The sequence below is a fragment of the Hemitrygon akajei genome, chromosome 27, assembly GCF_048418815.1.
Source record: "Hemitrygon akajei chromosome 27, sHemAka1.3, whole genome shotgun sequence".
Taxonomy (NCBI): domain Eukaryota; kingdom Metazoa; phylum Chordata; class Chondrichthyes; order Myliobatiformes; family Dasyatidae; genus Hemitrygon; species Hemitrygon akajei.
The window spans coordinates 37,181,313-37,198,550 of record NC_133150.1 but is presented as its reverse complement, the minus strand read 5'-3'; the positions used below and the strand labels follow the sequence as shown (position 1 = coordinate 37,198,550).

General features: G+C 46.3%; 1 protein-coding gene and 1 long non-coding RNA gene across 6 annotated transcripts in view; one reads left to right on the top strand and one right to left on the bottom strand.

Moving 5' to 3' along the window:
* The window catches only part of LOC140717258 (nuclear transcription factor Y subunit alpha-like), a 45,828-nt gene extending 32,820 nt beyond the window's left edge, over window positions 1-13,008 (bottom strand). For all 4 annotated transcript variants that reach the window (XR_012096503.1, XR_012096504.1, XM_073030647.1 and 1 more), the window contains exon 1: window positions 12,865-13,008. The gene's annotated coding sequence lies outside the window, so the exon portion shown is untranslated. The remainder of the gene's footprint in view (window positions 1-12,864) is intronic.
* LOC140717259 (uncharacterized) overlaps window positions 12,066-17,238 on the top strand; it is a 46,498-nt gene continuing 41,325 nt past the window's right edge. The window contains exons 1-2 of one of the 2 annotated variants that reach the window (XR_012096506.1): window positions 12,066-12,324; window positions 15,258-15,389. This is a non-coding gene — a long non-coding RNA (uncharacterized lncRNA). Of the gene's footprint in view, window positions 12,325-13,063; window positions 13,143-15,257; window positions 15,390-17,238 lie in introns of those variants that run through there. The other variant, XR_012096505.1, reaches the window with a different exon arrangement.

Genomic DNA, 17,238 nt, shown 5'->3' with positions numbered 1-17,238 from the left:
GTCAGCATGGCTTTGTCAGGGCAGGTCGTGCCTTACAAGCCTGACTGAATTTTTTGAGGATGTGACTGAACACATTGAAGGAAGAGCTGTAGATGTAGTGTATATGGATTTCAGCAAGGCATTTGATAAGGTACCCCATGCAAGGTTTACTGAGAAAGTAAGGAGGCATGGGATCTAAGTGACATTGTTCTGTGGATCCGGAACTGGCTTGCCCACAGAAGGCAAAGAGTGGTTGTAGACAGGTCATATTCTGCATGGAGGTCAGTGACGAGTGGTGTGCCTCAGGGATCTGTTCTGGGACCCTTGCTCTTCATGATTTTTTATAAGTTACCTGGATGAGGAAGTGGAGGGATGGGTTAGTAAGTCTGTTGATGACACAAAGGTTGGAGGTGTTGTGGATAGTGTGGAGGGCTGTCAGAGGTTACAGCAGGACATTGATAGGATGCAAAATTGGGCTGAGAAGTGGCAGATGGCTTTCAACCCAGATAAGTGTGAAGTGGTTCATTTTGGTAGGTCAAATATGATGGCAGAATATAGTATTAATGGTTAGACTCTTGGCAGTGTGGAGGATCAGAGAAATCTTGGGATCCAAGTCCATATGACGCTCAAAGCAGCTGCGCAGGTTGACTCTGTGGTTAAGAAGGCATATGGTATATTGGCCTTCATTAATCGTGGAATTGAATTTAGGAGCCGAGAGTTAACGTTGCAGCTATATAGGACACTGGTCAGATCCCACTTGGAGAACTGTGCTCAGTTCTGGCCGCCTCACTACAGGAAGGATGTGGAAGCCATAGAAAGGGTGCAGAGGAGATTTACAAGGATGTTGCCTGGATTAGGGAGCATGCCTTATGAGAATAGGTTGAGTGAATTCAGCCTTTTCTCCTTGGAGCAAAGGAGGATGAGAGGCATTGATCATGTGGATAGTCAGAGGCTTTTTCCCCCGGGCTGAAATGGTTGCCACAAGAGGACACAGGTTTAAGGTGCTGGGAAGTAGGTACAGAGGAGATGCCAGGGGTAAGTCTTTAAACAGAAAGTGGTGAGTGCGTGGAATGGGTTGCCGGCAACGATGGTGGAGGTGGATACGATAGGGTCTTTTAAGAGACTTTTGGAAAGGTAAATGTAGCTTAGAAAAATGGAGAGCTATGGGTAAGCCTAGTAATTTCTAAGGTAGGGACATGTTTGGCACAACTTTCAGGGCCTGAGGGCCTGTATTGAGCTTTAGGTTTTCTATGGTTCTACTTGAGGTCAGACATGTACTTCTGCATGCATGGACTGGTTATGTAACTAGAGCAAGGGCTGAGAATACTAGACAGACTCTAGAGTACTTGTCCATCTCAGCTTGTTTGACAAGCAAACTCTCTCAGCTCTTCCTCCCATACTCCCCTTAGATTTACCAGGGCTCTTTGCCACTCTCTCTAAACTCAACAGATTCACCAGAGAAAAAATCTATTATACATGCTACACGGTATAGAAAATGCTAATGAAAGCCTTGGATTGTTGAATACCTGCCAATCCAGCATTATGAAACGGTATCTCATTATTTGTCTTGGTGCTAAAATAACCAGCCATTCCAGTTTCTATTAAAGATAACAATTTTGATTAAAGTAACTTTAACCCAGTATTTTTCCTCTCTGCAGCTGCTGTCTAACCTGCTGGGAATTGAATATAACTTAGAAACATAGAAAACCTACAGCACAATACAGGCCCTTCGGCCCAAAGTTGTGCCGAACATGTTCCTACTTTAGAAATTACTAGGCTTACCCATAGCCCTCTATTTTTCTTAGCTCCATGTACCTATTCAAAAGTCTCTTAAAAGGCCCCTATCGTATCCGCCTCTACCACTGTTTCCAGCAACCCATTCCACACACTCACCACTTTCTGTTTAAAGACTTACCCCTAGCATCTCCTCTGTACCTGCTCCCCAGCACCTTAAACCTGTGTCTTCTTGTGGCAACCATTTCAGCCCGGGGGAAAAAGCCTGACTATCCACATGATCAATGCCTCTCATCCTCCTTCGCCCCAAGGAGAAAAGGCTGAATTCACTCAACCTATTCTCATAAGGCATGCTCCCTAATCCAGGCAACATTTTTGTAAATCTCCTCTGCACCTTTTCTATGGCTTCCACATCCTTCCTGTAGTGAGGCGACCAGAACTGCGCACAGTACTCCAAACTTGTGTTTTGTTTCCCCCACCTTCTCTTTCCTTTGCCCTCACTGGTCTACTTACGCCTTTTCTGGGCAGATCAACTGTAATCAATTAGCCTTTACCAGCCTATTGAATGCCTTTTTCCCCACTCTATCATATACACTTCCTTTCTCCAGCCGCCACCCCGCCTTTTTGCAACCTGTTTTTGAACTTGTTCTGATAAAAAACATTGCCACATCACCCCCCCCCCCCCCCGAATTTTCAGCATCTGTTTTTTTTAAACTTTTGATTGCACTAAATAATGAAGACTGGAAAGGTCTTAAATGTCAGATGAACACACAAAATGCTGGAGGAACTCAACAGGTCAGAGGGGTTTGATAAAGTGCTCCCCCAATTTATGATAGGTCTCACCAATGTAGACTTAGGAGCACCAGACACAATAGACAGCCCCAGCGGCTTTGCAGGTTAAGTGTTGCCTCACCTGGGAGGACTATATGGGGTCTTGAATGAAGGTGAGAGTAGAGTGAAGGGTAGAGGGTAGGTGCAATACTTTGGCCACTTGGAGGGATAAGTGCCGGGAGAGATACCAGTTGGAAGGGAGAAATGGACAAGGGATTCACAGAGGGAGCGATCCCTGTGGAAAGTAGGTGGGGGGAGGTAAAGATAAGTTTGATGGTAGGATCCCTTTGGAGATGGCAGAAGGTGCAGAGAATGTGTTGGATATGGAAGTTCATAGGGTGCTAGGTAAGAACAAGAGGAACTCTATCACTGTTAAGGTGGTGAAAAAATGGGTGAGTGTGGATGTTCAGGAAATGGAGGAGATGCGGGTGAGGGCAGTGTCAATGGTGGAAGAAGAAAAATCTCAGTCTTTGAAGGAAGAGGACAACAACTGCACCCTACAAACAGATGCAGTGTGGACAAAGGAACTGAGAAAAGTGAATAGCATTTTTGCAGGAGACAAGGAGGGAAGAGGTATAGTCAAGATAACCATAGGAATCAGTAAGGTTTATAAAAGATGTGAATTGCAGGTTGTCTCCAGAAGAGACAGATCAAGTAAGGGAGAAGGTGTCAGAAAAGACCCATGTGAATTAAAGGGTAGTGTGGAGGTTGGAGGCAAAGTTGATGAAATTGATGAGCTCAGCATGAGTGCATGAAGCAACACCAATACAGTCGTTAATGTAGCAGAGGAAGAGTTGGGGAGCAGTACTGAGAAGGCTTGGAACGTGGACTATTTTACATAGCTAACAAAAAGGCAGGCATAGCTGGGGCCCATGTGGGTGCTCATAAGTACCCTGAGCCTGAAGAAAGTGGGAGAAGCTGAAGGAACAATTGTTGAGGGTAAGGACCAGTTCTGTCAGAGGAGGGAAGATGGTAGTGGAGGGCAACTGGTTGGTTCTTTTATTGAGAAAGAAGCGGACAGTTTTAAGCCCTTCTTAATGGTACATAGAAATGTATAGGGACTGGACATCCATGGTGAAAATATGATGTTCTAGGCTAGGAAATTGAAAGTTAGTGAGATCAAGAGCATGAGGAGTGTCACATACATAAGTGGGAAGGAACTGAGCTAAGTAAGGGGGATGGAATTAAATCAAGGTATGGAGAACACAAGTGCAGTGGCACAAAAGCAAGCAGACAATGGGCCTAGCCAGAAAGTCCGGTTTGTCATTATACAGTATGTGGAGAATGTACCACTCACAAAAATGTTCCATTTGGCTTGCTTTCATTAGTGAACTACTCAAATTCCACTAATTCCTCTAACAGAATGCAGATTGACATAACTCTGATCAGTACAGGCCTGTTTGCTACCAAAATACAACAAAACACTGCACCCTGACAGTCAGTTAATCCATGTCTCCAGACTTACTGTCAAAAGGCAATTTCCTATAGCTGAAATAGCAGTAATTTGATGCTCCACTATTGGACTACCAGTATTGGAATGGAATCTTAATGACAACAGCAAAGAATGCAGATGTTTAGTTAGTGTGACTCTCAGATATGCTTTGGACCACTCCAGAGAGGAAAATAAAAGTCCTTTGACACTGCCTTTAAAAATGCATTGTGAATTCCACTACTTGCCCAATATCTGTCCAAAATAAAAATTGAAATCAACAGTGTAAACTATATGCATGTGCAAATTCACCACATCCAAGATTTAATACAGTAGATGCTTTAATATAGGGCATAGGACTCAGCTTTACAATTTTCCTCCCAAATAGTTGCAGAATAGGGACTTCAGTCTCTGACATGACTGATGGCCATCACTTAGAACAGGGAAGAGATTTTCCATATTCTTTTCAAACATTGTTTTGACCTAACCATGAAATTTTCAGTGTATATCAACTTGGTTCGGTGCCATTTTGAAAAAGATGGTAGTGATGATTTCAAATGTAGACACTTAGTCAGTAGAGAATAGCTTTAATGTGGTAACACTGATACCAAATACTTGTTTATTACTGTATCATCGAAATGACAAGTGAACAATTTATACTCTGAGGAATAACATGCTGGCCTAGAAGGGAACACTTTATAGATTTAACAGAATGATTAAGGTGTTGGAATACACAACTGCTTTTAAAAATCTTAAAACAAATGTACAATATTGTGCAGCATGAATTATCTAAATATAGCTTAAAATACCACTTCTATTTTTATGTTTGTTTTGATATTTGGACACATTATTTAGAACATTTTATCTCCTTTTTGGTAATTAGATGACTATGGTAGAAAATTTCATAAACATACTCTGTGCACAAGATAATAATTGCATAAAGTTCTGAATGATGATAATATTATTGACTATACATAAAAGTGGAGATATTTAAAAGTTCAAAAAATTATACCGAATTATTCAAAAAAATGCAAGAGTAGCTGTCCTCAGCTTAATCAAGAATGAAGCAACTTAAAACCTGATTGGTTATGTAACATAAAAAATAAGTCATAACTAAATTTGGCAAGTTTTTACAATCAGATATTTAATTACAGAAATACAATAAAATCTTGGTATTGACTTTATTGATAATGAACCTACAAACATGTGTTGACATTATACAATGAATCCAAAAAGTACTGATTTCATGCTTCGTCAAAAGGTTTGGTTCTATACCCTCTTCCAGGAATTCATGAATTGATAATAGTTCACATTACCTACATTTGCTATGATCTGTTAAGCTCTGGATTTTAAAAATAGCATCTATTGGACAAAACTGTTACATAGCAAACAATCCTTTACAATTCAAATGTTCAAAAATGAATTAATTTTACTTAACAATTTCTTTCAAAACTTATCTTGTATTTTAATTTTCTGATAAATCTTTATTTTGTGTTGCAAAATATTAAAATACAAGTTTACTTTCTCGAGTATATTCTGGTGGAATCCTTATTCATCTTGATATCACTGAATACATTGAGGGAAGAATGTAATACACTAAGGAGGGTATCACATCACTACTTTTGCTTTGTAACTTTTCACTACGTAGGCCACTGCCTGTTTGATTTGCAGTAAAAGTTGTGTTTCTGCAGTTATTGCCCATGTTGGACGTACTAAATTGATGGAATATCTTGCAGCAAAATGGCCAAGTCCTTGCATATCAGAATCAGATTTAATATCACTGACAACACGAGTGAATCTGCAGCTGCTGGAAATAAATAAAAAAAACACAAGATGCTGGCAGAACTCAGCAGGCCAGACAGCATCTATGGGAGGAGGTAGTGATGATGTTTTGGGCCGAAACCCTTCATCAGGAGTGAAGTAACATGGGATGGTCGGGGGGGGGGGGGGGGGGGGAAGGGGGCGGGAATAAGAAGTGGGGGGAGGGATGAAGTAGAGAGTTGGGAAGTGATAGGCTGGAGGGAAATGGGCTAGGGGGAAGGTGGAGAGTTATGGGAAATAAAAGAGAAAGAAAGGTAGGGCTGGGGGGAGATTATAGTGAGGAGGGAAAAGTGAGAGAAAGAGAACCAGACTAAAATTATAGATAGGGATGGGGTAAGTGGGGGGGGGGGTGGCAGGGGTATCAACGGATGTCTGTGAGTTGAATGTTCATGTCGGCAGTTAGGAGGCTACCTCCATTGACCTGCGTGTGGTCTCATCTTGATGGTAGAGGAGGCCATGGACAGATGAGAGTGACCTTCATCCAGAAGGTCCTGATGGACTGTTGCGGATTCACGATCGACGACATCTACTGCGTCCAGGACTTTGCTGGGTTCTTCGATGTCACCTTCCGACGACCCGCAGGGTGGCAGAAGTTGCTGCAGCTATTCCAGGAGAAAGGGAGAGAGGCACCGCTGTCGCTGCTGCAAGCACAGCCCCCTTTGCTGCTGCCCAGCAGGAACAGACTGCCACCGTGCACATGTTCAACCCGTACGTGCCGGTGGCCGACGTCCTTACATTCCTCGCTCGGTATGTGGAGAGTGTAGGAGCTTGTCTGGACGTGAAGGACAGCCTGGTGTGCTGGACAAGCAAACGGAAGGTGAAGCTGAAGGTAGACTCCAACGGCTGCGTCGTCCATCCACCCTCGGTCTTCGCCATCGGAGGGAACTGAGGCTACCCAGACTATGCCGGGCAGCCCAGGGTGTGTCGCAACTGCGGCAAGGCGGGGCATGTTGCAGCCCAGTGCAGAGCAATAATCTGCAAGAACTGTAAGGTGGAGGGCCACCTCACCAAGGACTGTACGCAGGCCAAGTCTGCTATGAGGAGGCAACTTCGCAATCACCCAAGTCAAAGAAGTGGCTGCTGGGCGCCTCCTGGTAGTAGATGTCAAATATCGGGGCACTCCGTTCCGGCTGATCAATGTGTACGCCTCCCTCGTGCGGAGCGAGCGGCTGGCCATCCTTGAGCAGCTCCCACCGCTGCTGGTGACGTCCCGGCCGGTCGTTCTGGCCGGAGACTTCAACTGCACTATTGATGCGGCTGGACGATCCGGCAGCGCCAACGGCAGGCTGGACAGTACCTCCAGGCTCCTGATGGACACAGTAAAGACAGCCAAGCTGCGCGACGCCTTTGGCGATCCCACAGGTGGAGCTCAGCCGCAAACCACCTGGACACGATCGGACGGCTCATCCCGTTCCCGGATCGACTTCCTCTTCCTGTCAGAGCCCCTCACGGTCAGAACCACCAACGTCACACACGGTGTTCTTCTCTGACCACTGCCTCCTGCGAGCCACCTGTCACCTGCGGGTGGACCGGAAGGCAGGGAGGGGGACATGGAAGCTGAACATCAAGCTGCTGACCCCAGAGAACATTGAGAAACTAGAGAAGGAGTACACAGGTTGGAGAACCTTGAAAGCCTTCTTTGATTCCCCGGTTCACTGGTGGGAAGCCACCAAGGAGAACATCAAGAGGCTCTTCATAAGCAAGGGCATCCAGAGAGCAAGGCAGGGGCAGAGGGAACTGCGTAAACTCCAGACAGAGTTGCAGCAACTCCTCCTTCTGCAGACGAGGGGGGTGAATGTCAGGGAGGAACTGCAGGAGGTGAAGGGCCAGCAGGCCCAGCACTTTGCCGCCGAGTCCTCCAAGATCATCTTCCGATTGAGGGTCCAAACCGTGGAGCAGGACGAGACGTGCTCACAATTCTTCTTCCAAAAGGTGCACAGGGGTAGCTCTGTGATCCACAACCTTAAGGAAGAGGACGGCTCAATCGCGTCCTCGCAGACAGACATACTGAGGATCTGCAGGTCCTTCTATGCCGGTCTGTACGGAGAAAAGGCCACAGACTCCACAGCCTCCCGCAACTTCCTGTCGTCTATCACGCAGGTCTTAGACGACAGCAAGCGGAAGAGTCTGGAGCAGCCACTGACCCTGCACGAGCTAACTGGCTCTGTCCGTTCCTTTGAGTTGGGTAAGACTCCCGGAAGCGACGGCTTATCGGTCGAGTTGTATTCGGCTCTGTGGAACCAGATGGGCCCCGACCTGCTGGAAGCGTACAACACTACGCTCCTGGCAGGCAGCATGTCAGAATCCATGCGGAAGGGCATCATCACCCTCATCTACAAGCAGAAGGGGGAGAGGGAAGACATTAGAAATTGGAGGCCCATCTCACTCCTGAATGTGGACTACAAGATCCTGTCCAAGGCTATCGCCAACAAGGTCAAGTCTGCACTGGAGCAGGTGATCCACCCGGACCAAACCTGTGCTGTACCGGGTAGGAAGATCTCAGACAGCCTCGTGCTGCTGAGGGACACCATCACCTACGTGCAGGACAGCAGGGTAGACACCTGCCTGGTCAGCTTGGACCAGGAGAAAGCCTTCGACAGGATATCGCACACATACATGGCGGATGTACTCTCCAAAATGGGATTTGGGGAGGGAATCCGGAATTGGATCAAACTGCTCTACACGGACATCTGTAGCGCAGTCCAGGTCAACAGGTGGGAAACAGACAGCTTCCCCATCAGGTCTGGAGTCAGGCAGGACTGCCCTCTCTCCCGTCTTGTTCGTGTGCTGCATAGAACCCTTTGCCGAAGCCATCAGGAGGGATGAGGGCATAAGAGGGGTGACGCTGCCAGGCAGTGGAGGGACCCAAGTCAAAACCTCCCTGTACATGGATGACGTCACCGTCTTCTGCTCTGATCCGAGGTCAGTTCGCAGGCTGATCGGCATCTGCGAATAGTTCGAGCAGGCGTTGGGGGCCAGGGTCAACCGCACGAAGAGCGAAGCTATGCTCTTCGGCAACTGGCCCGACCGATCCAGCGTCCCCTTCACCATCAGGGCTGATCACCTGAAAGTGTTGTGGATCTGGTTTGGAGGGGCCGAGGCGTGCAACAAGAACTGGCGGGAGCGGACTGCCAAGGTGAAATAGACACTGGGGCTGTGGGGAGGGTGCTCCCTATCGATAGCGGGCAAGAACCTGGTCATCAGGTGTGAGGTGCTCTCAGGGCTGCTGTACTTGGTGCAGGTGTGGCCAGTCCCCCACTCCTTCAGCTCAGAAATCACCCGAGCCGTCTTCAGATTCGTCTGGGGATCCAAGATGGAGCGGGTCAGACGGACCACCATGCACAAGTCCCTGGACAACGGGGGCAAAAACTTCCCCAATGTCAACCTCACCCTGATGGCCAGCTTCGTGTGTGGCTGCATCAGGTTGTGTGTGGATCCCAGGTATGTGGGCACCAAGTACCACTACGTGCACAGGTTCTACCTGTTGCCCTGGCTACGAAGGATGGGTCTGGCCCCTTTCCCGCGCAATACCCGTTAGCTGTTCGTTGCCACCATACCGGTCCTTCATAGAGAAGTTCTTTCAGGTCAACGCCTTTGACCACAGGGCCATCAGGCAATGGTCAGCACGTAAGGTCCTGCAGACACTGCAGGAGAAGGACGTGATGGACACAGTGGGGTGGTTCCCTGAGCAGACAGTCCAGTTCATCTGGCAAAATGCCTGATCGGCAGACCTCACCAACAGGCACCAAGACCTTGCCTGGCTGTCGGTGAGAGGGGCCCTCCCAGTCCAATCCCTCCTGTACGCCCGGAACGTCATCCCCACACCCCTCTGCCCACGGGAGGACTGCAGTGAGGAGTCGTCGGTGACCCACCTCTTTGCACACTGTGGGTTCGCGGAGAAGGTGTGGAGGAGGTTGGAAGGGGCAGTGTCGAGGTTCATCCCCAGCAGCTGCGTAACAGAGGACTCTCTGATCTACGGGCTGTTCCCGGGGACGCACACCAAGACCAACATCCGGTGCTGCTGGCAGCTCATCAACTCTGTCAAAGACGCTCTTTGGTCGACCCGAAACTTGATGGTCTACCAGCACACGGAGATGTCTGTGGGGGAATGCTGCCAACTGGCACATTCTCGGCTGCAGGAGTATGTGCTGAGGGACGCACTAAAACTCGGTGCAGCCATCGCAGGGGCCCGGTGGTGAAGGACCACAGTCTAGGGTGCTTCTCCCGTGGGAGAGAGGGGTAGGGGGGGTTGGGAGTATTACCCCTGAATGTAAATATGAAAGAACAAAGTGCCACGTGGGTGGCAAAACTTTTGAACTTTGAAAATGTAAAGACAGTAATGGTACCAACTGTAAAGAATTGAAAGTCTTTGAATGGTTATTGTATATAATTTTATTTTTGAATAAAGTATATTTTGTTTAATAAAAAAAATCGTAGTGGGAGTGGTCTGTGGAATTGAAGTGTGTGGCCACAGGGAGATCCCGCCACTGCTGCAGGACTTAGCGCCGGTGTTCCGCGAAACAGTCTCCCAGTCTGCGGCGGGTCTCCCCAATGTATAAATGGCCACATCGGGAGCACCGGATACAGTATATCACCCCAGTTGACTCACAGGTGAAGTGGTGCCTCACCTGAAAGGACTGTCTGGGGCCTAGGATGGTGGAAAGGGAAGAAGTGTGGGGGCAGGTGTAGCACTTCTTGTTTGCAGGGATAAGTGCCTGGAGGGAGGTCGATGGGGAGATGAATGGACAAGGGAGTCGCGTAGGGAGTGATCCCTGTGGAAAGCCGAGAGTGGGGGGGGGGGGGGGGGGGGGAGAGGGGAAAGATGTGGCTAGTGGTGGGATCCCGTAGGAGGTGGTGGAAGTTACAGAGGATTATACGTTGGATCTGTAGGCTGGTAGGGTGACAGGTGAGGACCAGGGGGACTCTATCCCTGGTGGGCTGGCGGGGGGATGGGGTGAGGGCAGAGGTGCATGAAATATGGGAGATGCGATGGAGGGCAGAGTTGATAGTGGACGAAGGGAAGCCCCTTTCTTTAAAAAAGGAAGACATCTTTATCCTAGAATGAAAGGGATAGCATTTTTGCAGGAGACAGGGTGGGAGGAAGAATAGTCTAGGTAGCTGTGGGAGTCTGTGGGTATTATCACTGGTACATGTTGTGAAGCTTGTTAAGTATTTGTTAAGTAGTGCAATGAACTATGTGATAAATATAGGGAAAAAAACCATTATTATATACACACACACACAGCCATACAAATGTGGTGATAAGGCAATGTTGGGAACATTTTTCTACCAACTTCTCTTGAGATTTATACATCAAAGCCCAAGACAAATTAGATTTTGTGATGATATGCAAGGTCTCTCATGTGGCTCCTGAAGTCCAGAATTAGAGTAAGGCTGCATCTATGCAGTACAATAGGAACACCTGGCATCTAGGTTGACTAGGTTCATTCAACGATCAGAGCAACAATTCCTCATTTCTGTTCTACACTTCAGCCAGATTTTAATGTCTGCCCTGGCTCCGCCAATGTGTATTCTCTTCTCCTTTAAGTAATTGTAACCTCAATAGTGAAATGAGCAAAGGGTCAGTGTGACCAACTGATAAACAAGATGGCCTCAGTTCTACTGTGACTACCTGGTCCAGGCCAGTTTAAACTTAATGTACCTGCACGACCTGAGCATTGTTTTTCTGTTAAATTTCCAGCAACCACCTTTTTTTTTTAAAAAAAAAGAACTCAAATTCTTCCCCCATTTGAAAGGATGAACAATTCTAGCTTGAAGTATCCAAATTTAAGTTTTCTTTAACCTCAGTGACATCACTGAACTTGTGAAATTTGACCATCCACAGCATTTTAAGCCATGGAGCCTTACTATTAACTATTACTCCAGGTTATAAACCCCTGATCCAAAGTATAAACAGCCATTTAGAGTACAATTACTTTGTGCTGTACACATACTCAGAACAAGATTAACAGGGCACTCGGAAAGAATTCAGAAGTTTAATAGACAACATGCACCTTCATTGTGGATGCTAGTTCAAAAATTAGCAAGAAAGCAGAACAGTCCACAAATATAAACGTTTCATTTTAAAAATCTGATGGCACCTCATTTTAGCATAAAAATACATGGGAATCTGTTATTGCAGTTTGTTACCCATCCCTGTCACAATCTTAATTTATCCTTTCAGCCAAAAAGATGCAAAAATTCATATTCCTCTACACTTTCTAACACAAGGCTTTCAACACCTTACTCAAAAACCGTATTAAGTTATTTCAAGTACAACATCCCATAACCAACAATACTTGATTCAGCTCAACCTAAAGTTGGCGATAATTCAGATCCTTCACATTTCGTGCATTAATTGTGGCCACACAATTTGTCTTTGCATTTGTCAGGCGCAGGAAGAGGCCAAAAGCCCGTGGAGGGGCTCGCTGGGTGTTGGATAGCTAGGCCAGAGTGCCCTTTTGGAAGTAGGAAAGCTCGGACAAACACGGATCAATAGCGAATTAGACTTGAATGTGGACCCACAATTGGTGAGTGCAGGCAAGGGCTCCTTCCTCCACATCCGCCATAACTATCACATATACCATATTCTTATACGGAAAACAATTGCATTTCTCAGCCCCTACTGTAATAAATAAACATTAACGACTTGGTGACTTTCTTCGCCCCTCTCCTCACTTCCCCCACGCCGGGGCCGCCATTTTCTCTCTCCCCCTCCCCAAAGCTCCCCGCAATTTTCGGAAGTCGCCCGGGCGAGCCGTGCTGACGCCGAAGCGGGCGCACCGCAGGAGACAAGACGGACTGAACTAGGTGAAAAGCGGGCTGCAGGAACGACGGCGATCACGAACGGAGGAGAGGAGGGGAGAGAGCGAGAAAGAAAGGCGAACAACTGTTTGGCGCCAACCTCCACCTTCCTCTCTCTCGTTAACTCCACACCTTCTCCGCCCCCCTCCCCTCACCATTCAAACCTGGGGTCCGCCAGCCACATCACTGCCTGCTTTCCCCGGCTCATTCCCATTCCCTGACCAAATCTAGCTCTCAGCCTGTTGGCAGCAATTTGCCGGACTTACCCCGCGCTTTTGCCCCTCTGATTGGCTCCGGTATTAAACACAATGCCCCGGCGGCGAATAGGAACGCAGCAGCACAAAATGGCGACCAACGGCGAGCAAGCCTTCTCCTTCGTGAAACCGTTTGGTGCGCATGCCCGCTCCGAACCGGCGGGACGGTGGCACTACGCCTGCGCGCCCTGTCCGAGCCTCCCCGGGAGCTGCGGTCGGAAGAGGGACAGCTGTAGGCATGCGTAGACGTCACGTGAACACTTGCTGAATCCCAACGTTGCTTATTGAAGGTGAATTCCCCGTCTGAAATAAGAATTAAAGTTGGGCAGCAGGAGGAGGAAGTTATTTAATATTTCCCCATTGATAACTTAACCAGAACCTCTTTCCTGGAAGTGTCGCTCTCAATTTGAATTTGGCCTCCTTTAATTAAATTTAAACTTTGGCTATGTTGCCTTCTATCTGCCTGTCACCTCTCAGTTTCTTCCTTCACTCTCCCTCTCCCCCCACCTGGCTTCACCCATCACATTTCAGCTTAAACTTATTCCCTCTGCTTTCTTATTTTGGCTTCTTTATCCTTCTTTTCCAGTCTTGATAAAGGTTCACAGCTTGGCTCTTTATTCCTTTCCATAGATGCTGTTTAACCAGCTGAGTTCCTCCAGCATCAACTGCTTTTCTTTCTAGTAATTTTAGATAAGCATGTTGTTATCCCTCCCACCATTGGTGCCACCTCCAAATTGTCCTGTTTCAGTAAATTTGCCCTGTTAACACCCTTTTCATTTTAACCTATTGCAGTTCGTCCCACCCCATCCAATATCTCCTCTGCATTTTTTCAACATGTTTTATCAATAACATTTCTAAATTATATCTGTGACAGTCACTTTGCTTTTCTCTTCACAGGTACTGTCAGATTTGACGAATATTTCCAGCATTTCTGTCCAGATACTGGAAATATTCAAACTACTAATGAGGAAAATTGCATTTTGGGATGCTGTAATCCTTATAGGCAAAAGATAACTAGTGGTTATGCATCAGGGTCTGATAAGCCCACTAATGCCAGAGGCTTCTCACCCTATACTGTTCAATCTGATCATATACATTCTTCCCATTGAATTAATTGCATTGAATTACCTCAAACCTTTAACAAAATGACTGATTACTCATCTTGGATGCAAGACAAACCTATTCAGTTTGAAAATTGAGAATATTACTCAAGTGAAAATTGGTTGTTCACCATGATAGAGATACTAAGGTAATTAATCGCTTTTGAAACTACCTTGTGTCCTAATACCAAGTTCCTATATTGCTGTTGTTTTATCCTTGCATAAAGAGAAAATGGAGCTTGCAAGAACTCCATTTTTGTTGGGTTGTATCTTTGATTTCCATCTGATAGCTTCTGGATTTTTGTCAAATGGCCTAATTCTGCTCCTCTGTCTTATGGTCTAATAAAGGTTATGGAGAAAAGGCAGGAGACTGGGGCTGAGAAGGGAAGTGGATCAGCATGATGAAAATTCAGAGCAGACTCAATAGGTCGAATGGCCTAATTCTGCTCCCATGTCTTATGATTTTAATAAGTCACCTGGACCAAATGGACTATACCCCAGGGTGCTGAAAGAGGTAGATGAAGAAATTATGAAAGTATTAATAATGATCTTTCGAGAACCTTCTTCTGGAATCGTTCCAGAAGACTGGAAAATTGTAACTGTCACTGTTGTTGCCAATTAACTGTACCCTTAAAAACTTGCAATCATTCCACAATTACGTTTTATTTACTTGTACACAAGGAGAACAACTTAGCTCCTGTCATCAAACTGTTCTGAAATTTGAACAAAGACTGACACTTTTACACAGCAATTCACCATTTGGATACAGATATCAACCAATTGATAACCTTATGAATGATTAAATTCCTTAATTTGCAAAGGTTATGATAATACAGGTATTAATTGCCAATAGAAACTCCACACCAAAGGCCAATAATACTTAAGAATTAGTAGAGTAACTGAACAATGATAGGTCTCACCTTAGAATCCTTCTTTTGCATCCTTGTCTCAGTATGTCAAATGGCTCCAGTCCCCTGCTGTGCAAAGGGAAACTGGGTTCTTTAAAGACCTTTCCTTCCTGGGCTGACTGCACACTGTCTATAAACTTTCCTTGCCTGTACACTACTTTAACCCTTGCCTTGCTGCAACTTCCACACCATCCAATCTTTAAGAAGGGAGGGAAGCAAAAGAAAGGAAGTTAAGAGTTCATTATTAAGGATGAGGTTGCAGGGTACTTGGAGGCACATGATAAAATAGGCTGAATTCACTGTGGTTTCCTTAAGGGGAAATCTTGCTGGACAAATCTGTGTAACAGGCAGGGTAGACAAAGGTGATTCAGTTGATGTTGTTTACTTGGATTTTCAGAAGGTGTTTGGCAAGATGCCACACATGAAGCTGCTGAACAAGACAGGAATCCATGACATTAAAGGAAAGATATGAGCATGGACAGAAGATTGGCTGACTGGCAGAAGACAGACTGGGAATAAATACGAAAAGGTATTTCTCGCAGGCTGGTGGCAATCATTAAAAAGAGAGCTTCGCAGGCATTTGTCCATTATACAGGGCCTGGCAGCGATGCCAACAGAGCTCTGCGAACTAGATAAAAGTACAGAAGGGAAAGGGGAGAAGGGGAGCGGACATTATTGGGAGTAGGCCAGTGGCGAGAGTAGAAGTGGTAGGTTTTGACTCAAGAGGCTTTGGCTCGGAAGAGGCATCGGATCTATGTAAAGAGTCTGTTAAGGTTTCCTTTTTTTCTCTCTTTTACTGTACCATTTAAATGGCTGTGGTATGTTCTTTGTGCCAGATGTTGGAGGACTAGGAGACCCAGAGTCTCCTGTGGAACTACATCTGCGTGAACTGCATCTGGCTGTAGCTCCTTGAAGACTATGTTAGGGATCTGGAGCAGCAACTGGATGACCTTCGGCTTGTGTGAGAGAGTGAGGAGATAATTGATCAAAGTTACAGGGAAGTGGTCACCCTGGAGTTGCAGGAGGCGAGTAGCTGGGTGACTGCCAGAAGAAATGGAAATAGGCAGTTAGAGCAGAGCACCCATGTGTCCATTCCGCTCAAAAACAACTATACCGCGTTGGGTACATTTGTGGGGGGATGACCTGGGGGAACGCCACGGAAACTGGGTTACAGTCACTGATCATGGGTAGGTGGTGAAGAAGGGAGCAGTAGCGTTAGGGGACTCAATAGAGAGGGGAACAGACAGGAGATTCGGTGGATGTGAATGGGATATCTGGATGGTATGTTTTACTTCCAGGTGCCAGGGTCAGGGATGTCTCAGATCACATCCACAACATTTTGGAGAGGGATGGGGAGCAGCCAGATGTCTTGGTACATATTGGTACCAATGACATAGGAAGGAAAAGCAAAGAGGTCCTGAAAAGAGAATTCAGAGAGCCAGGTAGAAAGCTGAGAAGCAGGACCTCCGGAGTAGTAATTTGTGGATTGCTGTCTGTGTCACACACCAGTGAGGGTAGAAACAGAATGATTTGGCAGATAAATGCATGGCTGAGAAACTGGTGCAGGGGGCAGGGTTTCAGGTTCTTGGATCATTGGGATCTCTTCTGGGGGAGGTGTGACCTGTTCAAAAGTGATGGGTTGCACCCGAATCCAAGGGGGACCAATATTCTCGCAGGTAGGTTTGTTAGAGCTATTGGGGAGGGTTTAAACTAATTTGCCAGGGGTGAAGGGACTTAGGATAGGACGGATGGTAAAAAAGTAAAGATAAGTGTGCATTCAGAAGTCTCAGGAATGGCAAGCAGGTGATGGGGCTTAGTTGCAGCCAACATGCTGAGTATCAAAACATTAGGGATGCAGAATCAGAAGGGATAGCAAATACGGTACTCAAGGTGTTGTATCTAAATGCACATGGTATAAGAAATAAGGTGGATGTTCTTGTTGCACTATTACAGATTGCCAAGTATGAAGGATAGTTGTAGTTGGGAGCTAAATGTCCAAGGTTTTACGTTATATCGGAGGGATAGGAAGGTAGGCAGATGGGGTGGTGTAGCTCTACTGGTAAAGAATGACATCAAATCATTAGGAAGATGTGACATAAGATCAGAAGATGTTGAATCCTTGTAGGTTGAGTTAAGAAACGGCAAGGGTAAAAGGATGTTGATGGCAGTTATATACAGGCCTCCCAACAGTGGCTGGGAGGTGGACCACAGATTGCAACAGGAAATAGAAAAGGCGAGTCAAAAGGGCAATGTTATGCTAGTCATGGGAGATTTTAACATGCAGGTCAATTGGGAAAATCAGGTTGGTAATGGATCTCAAGAGTGAGTTTGTTGAATGCTTAAGAGATGGCTTTTTAGAGCAGTTTGTCGTTGAACCT